This window comes from Schistocerca serialis, chromosome 3 (genome assembly GCF_023864345.2).
Source record: "Schistocerca serialis cubense isolate TAMUIC-IGC-003099 chromosome 3, iqSchSeri2.2, whole genome shotgun sequence".
Lineage (NCBI taxonomy): Eukaryota > Metazoa > Arthropoda > Insecta > Orthoptera > Acrididae > Schistocerca > Schistocerca serialis.
The window spans coordinates 1059923030-1059947674 of NC_064640.1; the positions used below are offsets into that span (position 1 = coordinate 1059923030).

Consider the following 24645-nt stretch of genomic DNA (forward strand, 5'->3'; position numbering starts at 1 on the left):
TTCGGCCAGTGCTAAGATCGCCCGGTCGACGTCTCCTCTTCCTCCCGTCACCCCTCAGACACAAGCACCTTCATCAGCTTCTGCCAAGACTAAGACCCAGAAGTCAGATGCACGGGCCTTCAAGAAGGAACCGTCCCATGAAGACTTCTTACATACCCCCGAACTTCCAGCCATCGACCAGTACTTCGACTAAATGACCTTCCAAGAAGGTTCATAGGAAGCAAAGTTCTCCTTCTCTGCCACTGCGCATTTCTTCTCCTGCGCCACACAGTGGTTGCCACCACAGGCTGTCATCCGTTTTGCCTGGCCGCACCGCGGGTAGCTGGACATGTGGCCGTTCACCGGCGGAGGAAGCTCCCGCTCCCGACCACCTTAACATGGTGGCTGACAAACCTATTGAAAAAATGGACGACGGCTCTCCACCTATTGATAGCTGCAGCAGTGCTTGCTCGAAGCCAGACCCTCACCGGCCTCCGAGGTGACCCCTTCTTGCTTCTCCTTTTTCTTTTTCTTCTCACGATGGCACTTCTTCATTGGAATATTCCCGGCATTCGCTCCAACGCTTGCACTGTCCATTCGTAGTAGCTCTCCAGGAAAAATTCTTTTTTAAGTACTTTTCCCCACAATTTATACATTTAATATTGAAATAAAAATATTGCTGAAACGGACATAATTTTCCAATGTTAACTCTGTTGCCAATTGATATGTTTGTTAAGAACATGTGTTGTTACTCCTATTTTCCACAATTATAAGTGGTGCATAACATACAGAATATTTGTTATTTTTAACACTGTGCAAACTAAGACTAATGTGTGTTCCATCAAATTAAAATTGTTGAAAGTCAAACACGGATTGGTATAAATAAAAATATGTATTAAGCAGCTGGTAGTTATAATTCTTAAAGTAATTTCATCAGTTTATGAGTGCATTACCTTCCACGAGTTCAATGCTAGACCCATAATTTTAGAGACAGAAGAACCGACAGGAATAGATGTCTGCTAGAACACTAAATTCAGTAAACCAATATTTTGAGGCAACCCAGTGAAGACAAATTTTCACATATAACACAGGCACATCAATACACCAACACATAAATACGCAGTATGAGCACTGTCAGACAACATCTCCCAATCTTCCTAACATCACCACCACTTAGCATAATTTTTCCTTAAAACCTAAGACGCCACAAAAAAAAAAAACTTTCCAAAAAACTTCATTGTTACATACGATAAGGCTGTAACTGAAAAGGCACATAACGTAAATGTTCTAGAGAAACAAAATACCTAAATTACAAACACAATAAGTACCACAATGATCTTCAGTGCTCACATTAAAGAAGTAAGAAAAGGTGCAGCTCTAATCCCTAGAAACATTTTGGCGATCATTAAACAAAAAACACACATCGATACACAGTACAAAACAACTCTCAATCCGACGGATTCCATTGCTTTTTCAAAGACCAAGCAACAGAAGGACCCCAAGCAACAAAATCCAAAGTGTCAATCCTAGAAACTCAGCAGACTTTTGGCAGAACTTTAAAAGAATCACTAGTCAAAACCAGGAAGATGACCCACAAGCAGACATGAAGTGGCAGAAGAAGGCAATTGTTTTTCCAAAGCTTACTAAAGTGGTACACTCACACCCATAATGTGAAAATTTTGACAAAGTTAAAGAAGGAACTGCACAAGCACAGACTAGTGAACTTTTTAACAAACACAAGCTACAGCCTACTATGATAATCAAACTAACTACATAACAGATATCGTCTCGGCAGAATGGGGAATATGACAGGGTACCTGGTGTGGATGGAGCCACATCTCAACACAACTCACAATTCTGCACTCAGGTTAATAATAAATCCCTTACCAACAAAAGAACAAACCAGTAAAAATTATTCCTAAATCACAGAATCCAAAAAAGCTGTCAAATCCAATAGATGATACGTTTATAATCATATTGAGGAATAAATAGTTACCTGAAACTTATTGAACCTTATGGGGCTCATACTTGTGGGGTATAATTTCAACTTCAGACATGTATGGCAGACATGACTGAACAAGCACAGTTTAATGAAGAGTTAATGACTCTAGTTGAGGGGCACAAAAGGGAAGCAGTGATTGGGAAGGGATTGAGACAGGGTTGTAGCCTCTCCCTGATGTTATTCAATCTGTATATTGAGCAAGCAGTAAAGGAAACAAAAGAAAAATTCAGAGTAGTATTAAATTCCATGGAGAAGAAATAAAAACTCTGAGGTTCGCTGATGACATTGTAATTTTGTCAGAGATAGCAAAGGACTTGGAAGAGCAGTTGAACGGAATGGACGGTGTCTTGAAAGGAGGATATAAGACGGACATCAACAAAATCAAAATGAGGATAATGGAATGTAGTCGAATTAAGTAGGGTAATGCTGAGGGAACTAGATTAGGAAATGAGACACTTGAAGTAGTAAAGGAGTTTGCTATTTGGGGAGCAAAATAATTCATGATGGTCAAAGTAGAGAGGATATAAAATGTAGACTAGCAATGGCAAAGAAAGAATTTCTGAAGAAGAGAAATTTGTTAACATCGAGTATAGATTTAAGTGTCAGGAAGTTGTTGCAGAAAGTGTAGCCATGTATGGAAGTGAAACATGGACGATAGGTAGTTTGGACAAGAAGAGAATAAAAGCTTTCGAAATGTGGTGTTACAGAAGAATGCTGAAGATTAGATGGGTGTATCACAGAACTAATGATGAGGTACTGAATAGAATTGGGGAGAAGAAAAGATTGTGGCACAACTTGACAAGCAGGAGGGACCGGTTGGTAGGACATATTCTGAGGCATCAGGGGATCACAAATTTAGCACTGGAGGGCAGCGTGGAGGGTAAAAATCGTAGAGGGAGATGAAGAGATGCATACACTAAGCAGATTCAGAAGGATGAAGGTTGCAGTAAGTACTGGAGATGATGAAGCTTGCACAGGATAGAGTGGCATGGAGAGCTGCATCAAACTAGTCTCAGGACTAAAGACAACAACAACAACAACAACAACAGATGTCTATGGCCTCCTTATGTCTTGCTGCTACCAATGAAATTGTATCTACCAAGAGAAATAGATACATCAAAATACTAGACGTGTAGATGGCAATAGATGAATAAGGGTAAAATTGGCTGACTCACAGTTGGGGGAGACAAAGGCAAGTTGTCATACTTGAAGTTTTCAGTCACTGCTGCTGCTGCTTAGCAGACAACTCCAACAACTACACGATCACAATATATGCTACTGAACAGGCCGCAGCCAGGAAAGTTACACACAGTTCGTGAGTGCACATTAATGTCTCACATCACAGCATTTCTTCACACTAACTACTACCTACTTCACTGTTTTAGTTTTCTACATTTTTTGTTTTCTGACCTGTATATTTTCCACTCTCCCCATCCTTGTCCCATCTCTGTTATTGTTATATACATTGCACTCAGTGCTGAAAAATTGTGCACGAGTTAATAAGAGCAAAAAACTAACCTCTTTCTTGTAGATTACTCTGTCTTCCACCTCAAAGTTCTCAGGTTTTTGAATCTCGTCCGGCACAGTCCCAGACAGTCAGTCTTCCCTTCTCATCCTTTCTGGTAAGTCTTCCCTAACCCAAGGCTCTATGTGACTTTTCCAAATTCTAGCCCTTTTCCTAAACTTCTCCAGTTCCTTTCCCTTCATCCCTCTTCCCTCTCTTTCGACCCTGCTCTGAGGACGGAACCAGTGGCTCCAAAAGTGTGTGTTTGTGTGTGTCCCCTCCTGCCCTGCTGAGTAGATTTTTTATCTATCTAATGGCAACATAAACTGTCAGACTATCACAAACTGTGTTGCAGGCTGCCATACATGCTGTGGTGGGAGGCATACTTACGATAGGGACAATAGACACGGGTGAGACAGCAAGTGTTATTTCCCAAGGCCTGTTTGAAAAATAGTGTCACCTGATTAACCTGCCTAATTTATGGCAGGATTTTAGTAGTTATAGCATAGCACACAATCTCAGATAGTTAAATGGCAGACCAGTGTTCTGCTGGTGACAGGGAATGTAGCAATGATAGGCATGCTGCTCATAGTAAGGCATTAATCATGGACTGCCTAATAGATGTTCATTTGTCTTGTGAGAAGAAGGCTATAGTAGATGCCTACATGGAGGAAATTGTATATTAGTTTCACAAATGTAAAGCACAGTCTCATCTCATTGGGATGAAAATTGCCAGGTGATCAAGTCACAGTTTGTCGACATAAAAAATAAGAAATCTTGACACCAGCATACCGAAATACTCACTCGACTGAATACTGAACAGAAAATTAAATTGAAGTTATGAGAAGCTCAGTGATTAACTAAAATTCAGAGAAAAGGTTTAGTTAATATTTCATGGAAACGAGCTGAGATATTTGAAGGAAAAGCTAGTGTTATCTGAATATTCTAGCACATGAACCATTCTGCCTACATTTATGCCCATTCCTTGTTTGAAACGGACAGCTGTGGTGAAAGAGGTACACATGATGATATACTGGGAAGCAATTGGGCCGTAAAACAGCCCAATCTCTAACCTCTTGTTAGCTGCAGCTAAGGCTGGGAGAAGTATTAGGCTGGTATTGCCCATGAGGGAAATTAATAAAATGGTAACCCTGTATATCTGACCAGAAAATTTTAAATCAACAAATCCAGTAGATCCAAGGGATCAAGTACTTCATTTCCATTAATTTGAGTGTGTCATACTTGCAGATACTTCTAGAATGACCATGCTTTTATCTTTACAGGTCATACCTACCAGTTTAGAATGATGTCATTTACTCTCAATGTGAGTGGTGTTTTGATTATAGCACCAATGGATTATTTATTAGGCCTGGAATTACTAAAAAGATTTCCTTTATTTGTGGATGATTTGTTGACTGCCATGCATGAAGAGCATGAGGAGATGGTAGAGAAAGTTTTATATTAATTTCAGCAACATGATGTAATAGGCAATTTCAAAAAATGAAATTTGGTGGTGAGAAAATAAATTTTTTGGGGCACATTATTATGCCTCGAAGTGTCCTAACTGACAACAAAAATACAACCAGTTCATTACTTTCCAGTATCCCAGACAAAGAGGCAATTAAAAGTACCTTTAGGTTTATCCAACTTCTAGTGTAACTTCATTCCAGACCAATTATTAAACGCAGATCCATTACTGAACTTTCTACACAAACAGATATCATAGATTTGGTCAGAAGTAGGCCAATCTGCTTTCAGTAAAATCGAAAATGCACTAGCTAATCCACAAATGTTGTACCATCTGGATATGTACCAGGTTGGGAGCTTGTCCCTTCCAAATCAGAGGCATTTACAATACATGAACTGTTTGTACAATATTCTCTGCTAGTGAGCCTACACGGCCACTGAGTTAGAAGTTCTCACATTTATCTGCACTTTTAGGAAATTCCATCACTGTTTTGTTGGTAATCACACCAAAGTATACTGTGATAACCAGCCTTTAAGCTTCCTTCTCAATTGCAAATTACTGCACGCCACACTGGTTCAGTTCTAGAATACGGTTTTGAAATAGTTTACGTAAAGGGAGAGAATGATGTAGTAACTTGGGATCTGAGGGATAAAGTACTAAATATAAAGTCTTACTGAAGCAAGATAACATATATCATCTGCATTAAATATCTTTAGTTACGTGTCTCATCTCCGTGACAGAGACCCCAGGTGGAGAGAAATCTGAATACAATTTACCCTTAACCCATCTGAGGCACTAGTTAGATACTGTGTGCTTCACAATAATGTATTATGTTATTGCTGTCTCATGAGGTATGATAACTGGTGCAATTGAATTCCACACGACAGTCTGGAGAAGCTAATCTTGTGCACCCATAGAGCGCTGGGGATCCTGGAGCGGCTAAATGTGCTGAGAAAATCAATGACTATTGCTATTTTCCTTTCCTCCAAAGCAGCGTGTAATGGATTATCCAGAAATGCCTAGTCTGTCAAAATGCTGAATCTTTGAACCATGGCTCCAAAGGTAAGCTACACCTAATCATAACCAAGAAACGCCTGCAAATCCTTGCCATTCACTTAAGGTGGCCCCCTTTTCTGGGGCTGTGCAGGTGTTAAACACATTGTTGGAATATGATAGCTATCTTCCAAATATGTCAACTTACATATCTTGAAAAGTGCCACTAGTGCAGTGACAATATGACAGGTGATTAAAAATTACACTCCACATGTTGGCAATCAAGAAGTAATCATTTCTGATAATGCACAAAACTTTACTAGTGTAAAATGTAAAAAGGTTCCTGCATGTTTGTTATATTGAACAGATCCTAAAATCAAGTTACCATCCTGAAAGTAAACCCAAAGAAAGAGAGCTTTGAGAGTTGGACAGATTAATGAGAACTTCTGCTTTAAACAACAAATTTTGTGGCCAAATTACTTTGCATTATTTTAAGAATATTTTAATAATCTACTTCATACCTCTATAGTATGTTCTCTTCCTCTGCTCGTCTTATCCTCTTCACCCTCTGCTCTATGTATGTGGCACTGTCTTCACCTGCACAAAGAACATTATGTATAAGAACAGATGTATGTAGAATAGTTAAAACGTGAACAGAAACAGATGAAAACATTTCTGAAAGAAATTTATTGGCAGAAATGACTTTTACTTGGGTAGCTCAGTCAGCAGAACATATGCAAGTGAAAGGCAAAGGTTCACCATGCAAGTTGGAGACCTCCACACAGTTGTAATCTGCCAACAATTTTCATATCACAGCACACACTACTGGAGAGTGAAATATTCACTAAGGGGACATTTATCACAGCTTCCGAAGCCACAGGTATTGAACACTTACCACAAGTCAACAAACATTTGAATCTGAGGAGTAATTTTTGTAAAAACTATGACATAACTCTGAATATCTATCAGAGTTGTTTACAATCAACAAAGAGATGTAAATTAGTATAATGTTACTACCTAGCCAGTGTTTCATGCACCGGATCTGCGGACGGCCACGTTTGCTCGTTCTAATGCCAGCAGCTTGCAGTGTCGCCTGGTCCAAAACACTGCTGTCATTTGCTATAAGACAAAGGCACATTCTGCGTAATGGTACTTTTTAGTAGTGTACTGTTACTTATTTATGATAAAAATAAAAAATGTAAATTATTTCAGATGTATAACAATTCTGAAAAATAAAAGTAGTGCACCTGTAACACAGCTGATGGGTAAAAAAAAACCAAATATGTAACTGAAATGTGATTCAAATGTAATTACATTTTAAATAATAAAACCTTCAAAGTACACTAGAGATAAAGAACATGTTATGTGACACTATTTGATAGTATTCACTGTTTTAATTTTATAAAGTTGCATGTCTTAATAATTACTAGGACATTCTGTTCTAGTGTGTGCTTGAGTTTGGCTAATGGGGTGGTGAAGGGGACTATCATCCCTCCTTAGTTGCTCAAGAAGAGACCAAAAGCACCAGCTTCAAATATTTTCTGATTAAGCAGCCCACAATCAAACAAAACTAAAGAGAGGAAAAAATGCTGAGTAGTCCACAATGCCTCACTAATGAACGTATTAGGGTATAAACCATGTAAAACGTGCCCTGCAGGAATTCCACCCCAGAAGAGTATCTTGTCAATATACAGAAAAGGGCAAAGAGTCATTGGAAAAAAGGTAGAGCAAGATACCAAATGGGGAACAAATAATTATAACATAGAACTAGAAGAGACTTTATCACATGTGTTTCATGTTGGGCAAAGTGGCAGAGGGGATGCAGGGGGTTTAAGGATGTCACAGAGTGGTAATCTCATGGAAGTGGAGGAAACCAAGAAGAGATTTAGGTGACAATTCTCATGCTGCAGAGAAAGTTGTTTTACAGTTGTGGTTCTTAGATGTTGTACACATTCAAATCAAACAATAGATGCACCAGACACTCATTCTAATGTGAAGTTTAGTGGTCATTATGCACCCACAGAAAGCTAAACATTGGTTGTAAGCCAGCTGGAGTGAGATACGGGCTACCAAATCTATTTGAAGGACACAAACTGACATTGGGTCTGGCAGGTGAATTGAAGAGTTGAGTAAAAATGTTATTCCTCATGTCCAGACATTAATAGACAGGACGAGCGTACCTTCAGAAAGTATCGGACTCAGCAGCGAAATTCCTATCTCGAATAATTTTCTTTGACAAGTAGTACATTCCTCAGGTGTCTTCCGTACAAAATGACCTTATTTCATGGTCTATTTGATTCTCTCCTTGTGTACAGTATAAAATGAATTATGGTTCAGGTGTCTAGCAGGTACATTAAGTACGCATACATAACAAAGCTGGGACTGCGGGGCTAGTTATGTGGAATTGGAACAGACAAGAAAGCATGGTCTGTTCCCCACAGTCTACATTAATGAACCTACTTTAAAATATGTATTACATAAGGAATCGTGATTCAAGTCATAAGTATGACATCCATGTAAGCTTATAATCAAACTCACAGCCCAGTAATATCATGGATTCTAAAAATTTAGAAAAGTCAACGTTAAGTCCAAGACATCAGACAAACTGCATGAAACAAAAATAAAATAACAACAGCTCCATTTGCAAAATGAAGGTAGGTGATAGTAACAAGATAGATTGTTGTTGTTGTTGTTGTTGTGGTCTTCAGTCCTGAGACTGGTTTGATGCAGCTCTCCATGCCACTCTATCCTGTGCAAGCTTCATCATCTCCCAGTACTTACTGCAACCTACTTCCTTCTGAATCTGCTTAGTGTATTCCTCTCTTGGTCTCCCTGTACAATTTTTACCCTCCACACTGCCTTCCAATGCTAAATTTGTGATCCCTTGATGCCTCAGAACATGTCCTACCAACCGGTCCCTTCTTCTTGTCAAGTTGTGCCACAAACTTCTCTTCTCCCCAATTCTATTCAATACCTCCTCATTAGTTATGTGATCTACCCATCTAATCTTCAGCATTCTTCTGTAGCACCACATTTCAAAAGCTTCTATTCTCGTCATGTCCAAACTATTTATCGTCCATGTTTCACTTCCATACATGGCTACACTCCATACAAATACTTTCAGAAACGAATTCCTGACACTTAAATCTATACTCGGTGTTAACAAATTTCTCTTCTTCAGAATTGCTTTCTTTGCCATTGCTAGTCTACATTTTATATCCTCTCTATTTTGACCGTCATCAGTTATTTTGCTCCCCAAATAGCAAAACTCCTTTACTACTTTAAGTGTCTCATTTCCTAATCTAATTCCCTCAGCATCACCCGAGTTAATTCGACTACATTCCATTATCATCGTTTTGCTTTTGTTGATGTTCATCTTACATCCTCCTTTCAAGACACAGTACTAGAAGTGGCTAAAGAATGTCTTGGAACAGTATTGTGTAAAAGTAGGATGAAGCAAACAGCTTGGTGGAATGACACAGTCAAGGCAGCCTGTAAAAGGAAAAAGAAGGCGTATCAAAAATGGCTACATACTAGAACTCAGGTAGACAGAGAAAGTTATGTTGAAGATAGAAACAAAGCCAAACAGATAATTGCAGCATCCAACAAGAAATCTTGGGAAGACTTTGGAAACAGGTTGGAGACTTTGGGTCAAGCAGCTGGAAAACCATTTTGGAGTGTAATTAGCAGTCTTCGAAAGGGAGGTAAGAAGGAAATGACAAGTATTTTGGACAGGTCAGGAAAACTGCTGGTGAATCCTGTGGATTCCTTGGGCAGATGGAGGGAATATTTTGAAGAGTTGCTCAATGTAGGTGAAAATATGATCAGTAATGTTTCAGATTTCGATGTACAATGGGATAGGAATGATGATGGAAATAGGATCACATTTGAGGAAGTGGAGAAAATGGTAAACAGGTTGCAGTGCAATAAAGCAGCTGGGGTGGATGAAATTAAGTCAGAACTCATCAAATACAGTGGAATGTCAGGTCTTAAATGGCTACACAGGATAATTGAAATGGCCTGGAAGTCGGGACAGGTTCCATCAGACTGGACAAAAGCAGTAATCACACTAATTGTGGTGTCACCGCCAGACACCACACTTGCTAGTTGGTAGCCTTTAAATCGGCCGCGGTCCGGTAGTATACGTCGGACCCGCGTGTCGCCACTGTCAGTGATTGAAGACCGAGCGCCGCCACACGGCAGGTCTAGAGCGATGTCCTAGCACTCCCCCTAGTTGTACAGCCGACGTAGCTAGCAAAGGTTCACTGACAAATACGCTCTCATTTGCCGAGACGATAGTTAGCATAGCCTTCAGCTAAGTCATTTGCTACGACCTAGCAAGGCGCCATTACAAATTATATTGAGATTATAATTCTGTATCCTCAAGAGCGATGTTCTCCAATTATGGAATAAAGTTAAGTATTACATCATCTACGTACTTTATTTGCTACTATAAATTCCCTTAATTGTTCCAGACCTCACGACAATCTGCGTGAGCTTAAAAGCGTGCACTTCGGCCTCCTCTAGTAACACGGTGTTGGCTCTTCTGCCAACAGTTCACCAATCTTTAAACATGGAAACAGAAAAGATTGTAACAACTACAGAGGTATCTCTTTAATCAGCGTTGTGGGTAAAATCTTCTCAGATATTATTGAAAGGAAAGTGCGAGTATTAGTTGAGGACCAATTGGATGAAAATCATTGTGGGTTTAGGCCTCTTAGAGGTTGTCAGGACCAGATCTTTAGCTTACGGCAAATAATGGAGAAGTGCTATGAGTGGAACAGGGAATTGTATCTATGATTTATAGATCTAGAAAAGGCTTATGACTGGGTTCCTGGGAGGAAGTTATTGTCTGTTCTACGAGATTATGGAATAGGAGGCAAACTTTTGCAAGCAATTAAAGGTCTTTATATGGATAGTCAGGCAGCAGTTATAGTTGACGGTAAACTGAGTTCATGGTTCAGAGTAGTTTCAGGGGTAAGACAAGGCTGCAACCTGTCTCCACTGTTGTTCATATTATTTATGGATCATATGTTGAAAACAATAGACTGGCTGGGTGAGATTAAAATATGTGAACACAAAATAAGCAGTCTTGCATATGCGGATGACTTAGTTGTGATGGCAGATTCGATTGAAAGTTTGCAAAGTAATATTTCAGAGCTAGATCAGAAATGTAAGGACTATGGTATGAAGATTAGCATCTCCTAAACGAAAGTAATGTCAGTGGGAAAGAAATATAAACCGGTTGAGTGTCAAATAGGAGGAACAAAGTTAGAACAGGTGGATGGTTTCAAGTATTCTCACAGGATGGCAACATAGTGAAAGAACTGGAAGCGAGGTGTAGCAAAGCTAATGCAGTGAGCGCTCAGCTACGATCTACTCTCTTCTGCAAGAAGGAAGTCAGTACCAAGACTAAGTTATCTGTGTACCGTTCAATCTTTCGACCAACTTTGTTGTATGGGAGTGAAAGCTGGGTGGATTCAGGTTACCTTATCAACAAGGTTGAGGTTACGGATATGAAAGTAGCTAGGATGATTGCAGGTACTAGTAGATGGGAACAATGGCAGGAGGGTGTCCACAATGAGGAAATCAAAGAAAAACTGGGAATGAACTCTACAGATGTAGCAGTCAGGGCGAACAGGCTCAGATGGTGGGGTCATGTTACACGCATGGGAGAAGCAAGGTTACCAAAGAGACCCATGGGTTCAGCAGTAGAGGGTAGGAGGAGTCGGGGCAGATCAAGGAGACGGTACCTGGATTTGGTTAAGAATGATTTTGAAGTAATAGGTTTAACATCAGAAGAGGCACCAATGTTAGCACTGAATAGGGGATCATGGAGGAATTTTATAAGGGGGGCTATGCTCCAGACTGAACGCTGAAAGGCAAAATCAGTCTTAAATGATGATGAATGATGTAATCCAGCTAGAATCTTCTCACGACTCTACAACTTTTCGAAATGTACCTCCTCCTCTATTAATTTTCGAATAGTATATTCATAATTAATAATAAACTTATAGAACAATTGAATCGGGGTTTTTTACTTTGTCACTCCCATTGCCAAGTTCATACTGTTCTACAATTCTGCCTTCTATTACATTGCCTACTACAGCATTCCAATCACTCACGGTTATTAGATTTCCATCCTCCTTTCATAAACATTTTGTCATATACTTTCACTCTCTCTTTATCAGATTGTGACATTGGCAGATATACGTGAACCATTAGTGGTTTTTTTCCCCCTGTCAATTCTGATGAGCATAATCTTATTCCTGAACTGCCCACTGTATTTACCCACACCCAAAAGCTGGGTAAGCAGTTGTAATGTGCATCACACAAGTCAGCAGATACAGCTAGAAGTTCAACAACAGCCAGAGGCTGACACTCATGGATGCTCGCAGAGCCTCTCATCTGTGCACTCTACTGGTCGGCTGACAGGTTTTGGAGACAGGACTGGCCAGCTCTAACTCAGTCATGTTTACCTTGATGTATGTGTTACCTCACTGTTATTGTGCACCTCTCCATTGCTAGTGTATCTATTATAACAAGCTGTGTCTAGGCTTAATAAAGTTCATTGTGTCTGTCACCACATAGTGGTGGGATTAGAACATACACAGGACTCATTTCATTTTATCCAAGGAATCTTTGGGATTATCTGACTGCCTCTGCTTCTTGGCTTTAGATTTCTGCCATCAATTATTAGAACATATTCCATGAAAATGGACATTGAAACTATTTGACAACATATTAGTTGGAAAGATATTTGCTATGACTACAAGGAATGACAGCATCTAAACAGAAGTTTTGCATAATGGCTTACCACACAGATCAGTCGTCGCTTCTCTCTTGTTTAATTTAAATGAAAGTGATATTTCTCCAATACAGCCCATATGATTTGGCTATGCAGATGACTGGTCAACATCTTCTGATCTAGCCATATTCAACCAATACTTCCAAAAAAGAAGGTTACAACCTAATGTAAGCAAAACTTAAGTTGCACGTTTTCACCTGTCAAATAGACTGGCACACAGAGTCCTTGATGTCCATTTTGAGAGAGACAGAGTATCATAACGTGCACCCAAAATACCTTGGGACAGACAGTTCCTTTTAAGTAGCACTTAAAACCAACACCTGGAAAGCTCAAAAGCACATACAACATTCTGCACAAGCTCTGTGGTCTAGTCGGGCAGTGTCAGCAAACACTCTTCAGTCAATAGCACAGTACATCTACTGTGTGCCCATTTAGTGGAATAGTACATATGTGAAAAAGATATATGTACATCTTAACTGATCCACATCCACTGTCAGTAGGTCTGTACAATATATTTCCACACATTGGTTACCTATCTCAGGTCACATTCCACATCATTATGTAGGGTGAAGAAGTGCTCTACTACACACATATCAGAATTCTTATCACGGCCGGGTTTCTTCCTGAAAATTAATTCAATGCCACCGATAAACAGAAATGCAGTCAGCAACAAAAGTGTTCTCTGCCATGCCTGAAACTGTCTTGCACCCACAAGAAAATCCACGGACTTGACAAGCCTTGAGAAATTTATGGATTTGAATGGTGCACGGAAGATGTGTAAACACGTTCCACAAGTGAGGCAAATCTTCCTTACCATCCTGGGACTGTTGTGTGCGATGGCAGATAGTAGCTCATGTGTTATAAACATGTCCCACAAGCACCTACAAGAGTCGTTTTGAAGAATTTCTGACAGTGATGATTAATGTGATGAACTACATAACAGAGCTACAGGTGTGAGTAATCTGTAAAGCATAAATAAAGAAGTAATAAGTCATCTCATGTCAAATCTTTTCATTTAAAAAGTAACCCTCTGAAATTACACCTACTGCCATTTGTGTCCTATTACATTTGAGAGCTGTGCTGAAATGTAGTAGTTTAGTAGTCTGTATATGTATCATTTGATTGAAAATCTGTTAACATATGCCTTAAATAAACTGGTTATTCCATCTTTTTCTCATAGTTACCTTCCCTTAGGTAGATTGAAATGAGGGACTAATCCAGAATGTTTTGGCAATGGCGAGTTCATTGTGAACTGTAAATAAACTAGCTTCAGCAAAAACAACAAATTAAATTAAATACCTTCATTCTTTGTCCACTCTGAACAGTAGTGTCTCCAACGTTGAGGTACACCCTTAAAAAATCTCCTCTTTATCTCATCAGGCACTCCTGAAAATATAAATAAAGATGTATCAATAGCTATCATCGACACTCAGATCTTATCTAAAATGTAAAAAGAAGTTCTGCTTTACAGCACACAGAGACAAAAATGAATAAAAGGTGACAAATGCTTTAGATACAGAGTTCCCTTCATTTAACAAAAGAAAGAGAGGCATTGCAGAGAATATTACACACAAATTATGTCAACCAGAACTCCGCGCAAGGAAAGCACTTTCCAATCAGCTGGTCCAACAGTTATGAACATTTGTTAATAGCAGTACAGGTGCGAGTAACCTGTAAAACATAAATAAAGTAGTAATACGGCATCTCGTGTCAAATCTTTTCATTTAAAAAGTTACCCTCTGAAATAACTCCTCACCTGAAACAACAAAACAATAGTGACACATGCCAAACACGGAATGAAGATGACTCCTTGACATCACTGACACTGGACGGCAGCAATGAACCCAGATTTTATATAATAACAATAATAATAATAATAATAATAATAATACTAATAATAATAATAATAATAATAATAAACACACAGAAGAAACCCACAAAACCAGCATGGCAACACAGGCTACAGATCAGAATAGAAATACTGAGAAAAGACATCAGACAGCTAACACAATTTATAAGAAATGAAATGTCAGAAAAAAAACAAAAAAGGTTAGGTAAAATCTCACAACAAGAAGCAATAGAGCAATTAGATGAAAAGAAGCAGAAATTACAAGCACTGGCCAAATGACTTAGAAGATACAAAAAAAAGTGAAAATAGAAGGAAACAAAACCAAACATTCAACACAAACCAAAAGAGATTTTACCAGACAACAGATAACACAAACATTAAAATAGACAATCCACCAAACATAACAGACATGGAACACTTCTGGAGCAACATACGGTCAAACCCGGTACAACATAACAGACATGCACGGTGGATACAAGCAGAAACAGACACATACAAGATGATACCACAAATGCCTGAAGTGGTAATTTTGCAACATGAAGTCACCCGAGCAATTCATTCTACGCACAATTGGAAAGCCCCTGGAAATGATAAAATAGCAAATTTCTGGCTAAAGAAGTTCACCACAACACATTCACATCTAACTAAATTATTTAACAGTTATTTAACAGTTATTAAATTATTTAACAGTTACATTGCAGACCCATACCCATTCCCTGATACACTTAAACATGGAATAACCTATCTGAAACCTAAAGATCAAGCAGACACAGCAAACCCAGCTAAATATTGCCCCATAACATGCCTACCAACAATATACAAAATATTAACTTCAGTCATTACACAGAAATTAATGACGCATACAACACAGAACAAAATTATAAATGAAGAACAAAAAGACTGTTGCATAGGCGCACGAGGACGTAAAGAGCAACTGATAATAGATGCAGAGGTGACATATCAAGCTAAAACTAAAAAAAGGTCGCTACACTATGCATACATTGATTACCAAAAAGCATTTGATGGTGTACCCCACTCGTGGTTACTACAAATATTGGAAATATACAAAGTAGATCCTAAATTGATACAGTTCCTAAACATAGTAATGAAAAATTGGAAAACGACACTTAATATCCAAACAAATTCAAATAATATCACATCACAGCTAATACAGACTAAGCGTGGAATATACCAAGGAGACTCATTAAGTCCTTTCTGGTTCTGCCTTGCTCTGAACCCACTATCCAACATGCTAAACAATACAAATCATGGATACAACATTACTGGAACATACCCACACAAATTACACATTTCCTATGCATGGATGATCTAAAACTACTGGTAGCAACAAATCAACAACTCAACCAATTTCTAAAGATAACAGAAGTATTCAGCAATTATATAAATATGGCTTTTGGAACAGACAAATGCAAGAAAAATAGCGTAGTTAAGTGAAAACACACTAAACAGGAAGATTACATATTGGATAACCACAGCGACTGCATAGAAGCGATGGAAAAAACAATGCCTATAAATATCTAGGATACAGACAAAAAATAGGAATAGATAATACAAATATTAAAGAAGAACTAAAAAAAATATAAACAAAGACTAACAAAAATACTGAAAAAAGAACTGACAGCAAGTAATAAGACAAAAGCTATAAATACTTATGCTATACCAATATTGACGTACTCATTTGGAATAGTGATATGGAGTAACACAGACCTAGAAGCACTCAATGCACTTACACGATCACAATGCCACAAATATAGAATACATCACATACATTCAGCAACAGAAAGATTCACATTAAGCAGAAAGGAAGGAGGAAGGGGATTTATCGACATAAAAAACCTACATTATGGACAGGTAGACAATTTAAGAAAATTCTTTTTAGTATAAGCAGAAACTAGCAAAATACACAAAGCAATCACTCATATAAATACATTGGCTACACCACTGCAATTTCATAACCACTCCTAGAACCCTTTAGATCACATAACATCATCAGATACGAAGAAGGTAAATTGGAAAAAGAAAACACTACATGGCAAGCACACGTATCATCTAACACAGCCACACATCGATCAAGACGCATCTAACACATGGCTAACAAAAGGCAATATATACAGTGAGACGGAAGGATTCATGATTGCAATACAGGATCAAACAATAAACACCAGATATTACAGCAAGCATATTATTAAAGATCCCAACACCACAATAGATAAATGCAGACTTTGCAAATAACAAATAGAAACAGTAGATCACATAACAAGTGGATGTACAATACTAGCAAATACAGAATACCCCAGAAGACATGACAATGTAGCAAAAATAATACATCAACAACTTGCCCTACAACATAAACTAATAAAACAACATGTTCCCACACACAAGTATGCACCACAAAATGTACTGCAGAATGATGAATACAAATTGTACTGGAACAGAACCATAATAACAGATAAAACAACACCACATAACAAACCTGACATCATACTCGCCAATAAAAAGGAGAAATTAACACAACTAATTGAAATACCCATACCCAATACAACAAATATACAAAAGAAAACAGGAGAAATTGAAAAATACATCCAGCTGGCTGAGGAAGTCAAGGACATGTGGCATCAGGATAAAGTTGACATTGTACCAATTATACTATCAACTACAGGAGTCATACCACACAATATCCATCAGTACATCAATGCAATACAGCTACATCCAAACTTATATATACAACTACAGAAATCCATAATTATATCTAAAAACAAAGATGATGTGACTTACCGAACGAATATTATACATATATTATACACATATATTTTTCCCATGTGGAATGTTTCCCTCTATTATATTCGAAATCTGTAATTATTGATATATGTTCAATTACCTGAAAGTTCCTAAATGCAATATAACATATACCGTACAGTTAAAAGGAAGTCACACTTGATCAAGGTCCACGTCACTTTCCATTTTTGACCAGACATAACGTCTGAGAAATGAAAGAAATAATAATAATAATCCACTTTATAAGACAGAGATTTTTTAATATTTACTGTTTGTACATATTTTGTTTCCTTATTGGTTTGAATAAAGATCCCTTCTTTGTTGCACTTGCTAGCATCTACACTTAATTGTAATTTTAAACTTGGTCTCCAGTCATTGTTGTTTTGAGCAGTAGAAGATAAAATTTAGTGGATGTTTCAGAAGAAGATTTTGGACTATAACATACATCCCACAAAAAGTTATGAAATTGTACATTCCAATTACACTGATTACTGTGTGTCAAGTAATCCTGAAGCACCATGACATAGTTGTGACTGGTTCTCCAAGAGGATGAGGGGGAGAGAGAGGGAGAGAAAGGGAGAGAAAGGGAGAGAAAGAAAGGGGGGGGGGGAGAAGAGAGAGAGAGAGAGAGAGAGAGAGAGAGAGAGAGAGAGAGAGAGAGAGAGAGAGAGAGAGAGAGAGATTTGATGAAGAGCAGAGAAGAAGGAAGAGAGAGAGATTTGATGAAGAGCAGAGAAGAAGGAAGAGGATGAAACATGGTACCGATTCGTGGCCTACTCCTCACAGGGCCACCAAGCTTCAAGTCCCCACCCGACCGATGGATCACTATCAACAATGTAGTCAGTCCTCACGTTGTAACACACAGAGAAGAGGTGGGACATTGCCTGATCAGGATACTTGTGCCACCACTCCTATTCTCCATGGTAGCCAAATGCTAGCAGTGAACATTTCATACACCACTAGGATTCAAACTGGCTTGCCTCTGAACAGAGCAGCACAACACAGAACAAGTGTATTCAGTGATGAAGGGAGGTTGACTAGCTGTCAGGTTACAAAAAATTCCCACCTCTGATGGGTACCTAAGGAAAATAGCCCATCTATAACAGCTGTTTTTCTGACTTATACAACCCGAGGCAAATAAAATGAACCAACACAAAGGAATTATCTGAATGAGATAGAAATCTGGATTTTGTGTACATATACAGATAAACAAACGATTACAATTTTAGAAAAATTGGATGGTTTATCCCAGAAAAAAGAGCTTCACAAACTGAGCAAATCAGTAATGCACTGGTCCAACTCTGGCCCTTATGCAAGCAGTTTTCATCTTGTTATTGGCTCATAGGTATGGTGAATATCCTCCTGAGTGATCCAATGCCAAATGTGGCCAAGTAGTGTGTTTGGTCGTCAAAATCTCAAGACTGTTTTACTGCTGTGCCCATAACGCTCCAAACACACACTAGTCAGAAGAGATCTGGTGACGCTGTTGGTCGAGGTAACAATAGTCGAGCGTGAATACGAGCAGTAGAAACTCTCGCCGTGTATGAGCAGACATTATCTCAATGAAATGTGAGCCCAAAATGGCTTTCAATGAATGGCAACAAAATGAGGCACAGAATGCTGTCGTGTACCTCCATACTGTAAGGATGCCATGGATGACAACCCGAGGAGTCCTGCTGCAAATAGAAATAGCACACACCACTACTGGTTGTCAGGCTAAATGGCTAGTGACAGTAAGGTTGATATCTCACTGCTGCCTGTACATGCCTTCTGCCTGGAATCTCACTGACTGGAGTAGAATTGTCTTCAGTGATGAGTCCTGCTTTGAAGTGAGCCCCTATGACCACAATATACTATCACATACACAATCTGCAAACACAGCGAGACTTGTTTGTGCTTCAACATGGACTGCTTCTGTTATTTTGAGAAGACAGGCCAAGAATGAATGCCTTTCTGTAAGCCTCAATTGTCACCTTTAAGCTCTTATAATATATTTCTTCAGGTAACTGGATCGCTCCAAATCATAGAAAAAACAGCCACAATCTAAGTGGGACCATGATTAATCACAACAAAAGTGTAGCATTTAGAACCTATCTGTCCCACATGGCCTACGATTGAGGAACTTATTGCACAATCTTCATTTGAAGCCATGCATGTTACTAACCAAACTTAACTGCTTTCAGCTAAAGTATTATTTAGAACCATGACATGACTCACCTGTTATTTTAGGGAATTGGAAAAAAACAATGCTTCTGCACATTCATCAGGTCCCACAACATACAACTGCAAGCGACATTCTGTAGATACCAGTTTCGAGTACATGCTAAAAACTGAAAAGTCAAAAACAAATTCCATCACACTCAAACCACTCCCCATATGGGCACAATTTTTCTGAAGAAAATTGTTTGAAAGGTATCATTTTACGAAAGGATATCGACAGCCATGAGATTCTGTATAATACTCACAAAAAAACTTATTTCTGACATTTTCTTCAAATCTCTCTCTGAGTGACACTAAGTTTTCTGAATGGCTAAAAAGACTTGTCAGACATTGTGTGAGTAGTGTAATGTAACGGACTACTGAAACTACCGATACCACCGGCTGGCAAGGTGTGCGGTGCCATCAATCAACTTGAAGGAGCAAGTGAACTACTACGTAAACATCAAGTGAAATATTATTATTTTGTTACAAAACTGTTTATATGATGACAATAGTGAGGTATATTGCCACAGAACTACATTATAAACACTTTTCATTTTTCATACTATGTTTTTCATATATGTACACGTGAGATGTGTAAAATATCGATATACAACCAAGGTTGGCAATACTGCACAGTTTGTAAGCTCTGTGAACAGAAACCAGTTGTTGGCGGGTGTAGAGACAGTGGGGAGTTGGTGTTGAGACGTCTTGTAATACGCATGATTTGAGAAGGTCAAGGATAGAGGGAATGAAATGATGTATTGGAAAAGTTGTTACATTGAAAATTATTGAATATCATCATGATCAGCATTTATAAAATAAAAGTTGGAAGTTTAACCATGCGTCAGTTCTTATGCAGCAAAATACACACCCTGGACCTCAAATTGATTTAACAAACAGTGGATGGCGAGATTCATCACTGGACAACGAGCGTGCAACAACAACCAATAAAGGTATGAAAGTTACATTACTCTAAATTCAAATTGTGATGATATCTATCTTTCTCCATGTCTTCAACCCTGTATGTACTCTTTGTTAGAGTGAACAGCATGATCGGGACTGGTGGTCGATTGACACACCAGGGAGACCACACAAGTTTAAAATGATAATTTGTAGCTTAATATACTACTACTGATAATAATTAATATTTGTCGCCCGGAGAAAGAGGTGCATTACAGTAGGCACAGCACATTTGGACAATTTTTGTGTTGCCAGCTCTAGCTGTGTAAGATTGTTAACAGTATAGTGGTACCCGTTAAACACACAATGGTAGCACACAAGTGTATCAGAAACGCGTATCAGATGGAACTTCACCCTTTGTGGTACAGGTAACACAAAGACAGGCAGACAGAGTGACCGTCAAATGACAATACGGACTTGATAGTTTTGCCAAATTGTGATCATCATGCAAACTGGTCATGTTGACCCTTGTGGGCTCAGATTTAGAAACACTGCTACCTGGACTGAGAATCCTTTGAAGACAGCTCTATCGAGGTTCGGCACTCCTCACATACTCACTAAAAACTGTAGGTCATTGCAGATTGTATTTTGCCGAGGGGACAGAACAGTGTGAAGCAACTTGGGCAACATTTTTTAATCTCCAAACATACCCAGCTCCTGTCCCACCTGTACTTCACTGCAGTATGTTCAGTTAGATTGTGATAAGCTGGACCTTAAGCAAAACAGCTTCTACTACTTCTCATTTGGTGGCAATAAATTGCAGAATTTTAAGTACATGAAGGTACATTAGTGGGAGAGGGAGACGAGTTACACAATATCACACAGAATACTGTTTAATAACTGATATTTTCCCAACAATGCTCCTTTTTACAGGTGGAGAAAAATTGTCACAAAATTTTAACCCTGGATAGCTGATGCCAGTAGGAACCAAAATTACTAACATCGTGTAGGTCGACAACGCACCATTTTTAAACTATGTAAACTTGGTGCTACACACACCAATTGGCCGTGGGATTGACTTGTTGCTGTTCATCAGTTGACGGGCAGTGCTACAACTGTCGGTTCACACAAACAAACATCCCTCGTGCAGTCACTGCCCCAACGCGATACGAACATGTGTCGAATAGGTCTCGATGTTTATCACCATCTCACATAAGAGGCATTCACACGTAAGCTTTGTTTCGGAGCACACACACATCATCTGCTATTTGTTGATACAGTGAGCATGGTAGCACAGTATTTGTTTGAAGAATGACGAGACACTGATTTTGTTCATGGACTAGCTGATGGTAATGCACATGAAGCTTGATGGTTGTATGAGGAACGGTACCCAGTAATGTGTCACCCACACTCGCAAAACGTTTACAGCAATTCACCAATGAATTGGCGAATCAGGCTCGTTAGCAGGATATCGTGGTGATGCTGGAAGACCTCAAACATGATGGGACACTGCATTTGAAGAGACTGTTCTCAACCCCTTTGAGGAAGGACCTACAACAAGTACTCCAGCAGTTGGAAACAACATAGGGGTCACCCATCAGTTAGTCTGGAAGGTTTTGAGGAATGGTGGCCAGCATCCATTTACTTTCCACCCTGTTCAAGACCTAAATCCTGTGGGGGACAATGAAGACAGGCTAGAGTTTAGTCAGTGGTTTCTGCAACATGTTGCATGAGATCCCAACAACCCCCCCCCCCCCCCCCCCCACCACCACCACCACCACCCCACCCTCACCCAATTGTGTTGCTTACCGACAAGTGTGCCTCCTACTGGGATGGTGTTTACAGCACTCAAAACATTGATTACTGGGCAAGGGGAAATCCTCATGTCATGTACATCCACGGACCCCAGGAACAATTTTCGCTCAACATTTGGGCAGGCGTTGTGGGTGACCATCTTACTGGGCCAGTCCGTCTACCCCCTCGACTTACTGGGGGAAATTACCTTCACTTTTTGAACGAACTCTACCAGGCCTGCTGGAAGATGTTCTCCTGGACACTCAGCTATGCAAGTGATTGCAGCATGGGGTGCCTCCAAATAACAGTCATGCTGTGCACGGATATTTAAATGAGCTTTTTGATGGCCAGGTAATTGGCAGAGGTGCCCGTAGGACACGGCCCACGCAGTCACCAAATTTTTTCCTGTGTGGATTCTACAAGGTTCTAGTTCACCCACCTGGGCACGATCCACCTAGAAACAAAGAGGAATTAATGCATCTCATTCAACATGCCGCCAATCACATCAAGGCCATGCCAGCAATCTTTGAAAGAGTTTGGCAAAACACCATTCGACATTACCAAGCTTGTGAACAATGCTACAAAAAAGGCCCTTTTAAGGGCCAAAAGAATTTGTAAAAGACTTTCTGTATGCAAACTAACAGCTGCTGATGATTTTGTTCCCAGTACATCTTATCATGAAACTACAATGGATGTGTCGGGACCCCGATGGATTTGCCCCTAGGGCCCAGAGTGGAAGGCTAGCATGCTACCATTGAGCATGTGGGCCGCCTCAGATACACCACGATTTCCAACAGGCAAAGCATTCCGGTCACACGTTGTCCAGAAAATCTGGCAACATGGCAATGCCACAGCCAATTGGAGCACATGACACCAAGTTTCCACAGTTTAAAAATTGTGCGTTGTTGACCTACACAACATTAGTAATTTTAGTTCCTACTGGCATCAGCTATCCAGAGTTCAAATTTCATGACGATTTTTCTCCACTCTGTATATGGATGACAACCATCACATAGGCCAAATTCAGAACGAGACCTCTGAGAACTACCCAACTCTGGGACGCAGTTGCCAGAAGAGTTGAGTGGCATCTGTGGGTCGTCATGCATTCAATACCAAGATGGTTTTGATTTGTATAAATTAGTGATTCCTGGACGATTGCAAAATTTAGGAGCAGCTACTACTTTTCACGCAGAAATGAAGGAGGAGATTTTTGGAGAACAAGACCTGGACGCCGCACGAGAGAAGACATGTTAACATGGTAAAGGATGAACTCTTATCTACGCCATTTCCCCCTATTAATCACATTTTGTTATTCTCTGTTCTCCTTCAAATAGTTGTTTTAGTGGAAATTGGTTTGACTTTTGCCCCAGAAACGCCACAAGAACCACCCCAACAATAGCTTTTCCGAATCACAAAGTCCGATAACTTTTCTGTAATACGAAGTCCGATTTGCATTTCATTCTTTCCCTTTTTCACGGTCATCAACGATTTTAAACCCCCACCCCCATTTCATTCACCATTTCTTCCCACATTTTCAACCTTTTCTTTTCTTCTTTTTTATGAACCACTACATCTGGCTCCCGCTACAGGACACAATTTTCGGAAGTGTCGTTTTTGAGCAAATTTGAAACTTTAATTTGTATTTTTTTTCCCCAACAGAGAATAACCAAAAATCCTGAAGTTTAAAGGGTAACGAAAACACCAACTTCATTGTACCTGAGCAAATGATTATACAACAATACTGTAAAGAATTTTTGTAGCTAATTCAATCTGTTTTTCTTTGCATGGCATATATTGATGCAAAACTGTTATTTTGAGACCTTTTGGTGATTATCAGATGGAGATGTATTAAGAAAATCCATATTTTGACGAATACGATTTACGCAAAAGTGATTGACCAGCCGCTGCAGCACAGAAAATTTAATGGTGAGTCACACAATTATGTTTCATGCAAACATTCAATAGCCAACTGCAGAATCCATTTTTCCCTTTCCACACATCCTGTAGTTTTCTTCTCCAAAATTATCTATCTCTATAGTAGTTTGTGATAATTATAGTATTGTTGTAGCATATGAAGGTCGTGAATTTGACCGCCAAACAGTCATTTGTCACAAAAAATTCTGTCAGCCCTGCTGCATCTTTCTCAACCATTGTTGCAATAGAGCAATCATTTACATTGACGAGAAAATATTTCAACCTAAATTTGAGTCAAATCTTTATTAATCAGACTTATATTATTCCCTTTTTGACTTACGATTATACATCCTATTACAATGGAAAGCGGTAAGGTCGAGATAGTTTCGGCAGATGAGTTAAGTGAACTAGATTCATCGTTCAACCAACAAGAAAG

General features: G+C 39.2%; 1 protein-coding gene across 2 annotated transcripts in view; it reads right to left on the reverse strand.

The window, feature by feature from the left end:
- Window positions 1-24645, reverse strand: part of LOC126471501 (uncharacterized) — a 50721-nt gene that overhangs the window by 12538 nt on the left and 13538 nt on the right. Inside the window, exons 2-4 of one of the 2 annotated variants that reach the window (XR_007586312.1) lie at window positions 14054-14140; window positions 6964-7065; window positions 6468-6543 (exon numbers count right to left, since the gene is read on the reverse strand). The gene's annotated coding sequence lies outside the window, so the exon portion shown is untranslated. The remainder of the gene's footprint in view (window positions 1-6467; window positions 6544-6963; window positions 7066-14053; window positions 14141-24645) is intronic. The other variant, XR_007586313.1, reaches the window with a different exon arrangement.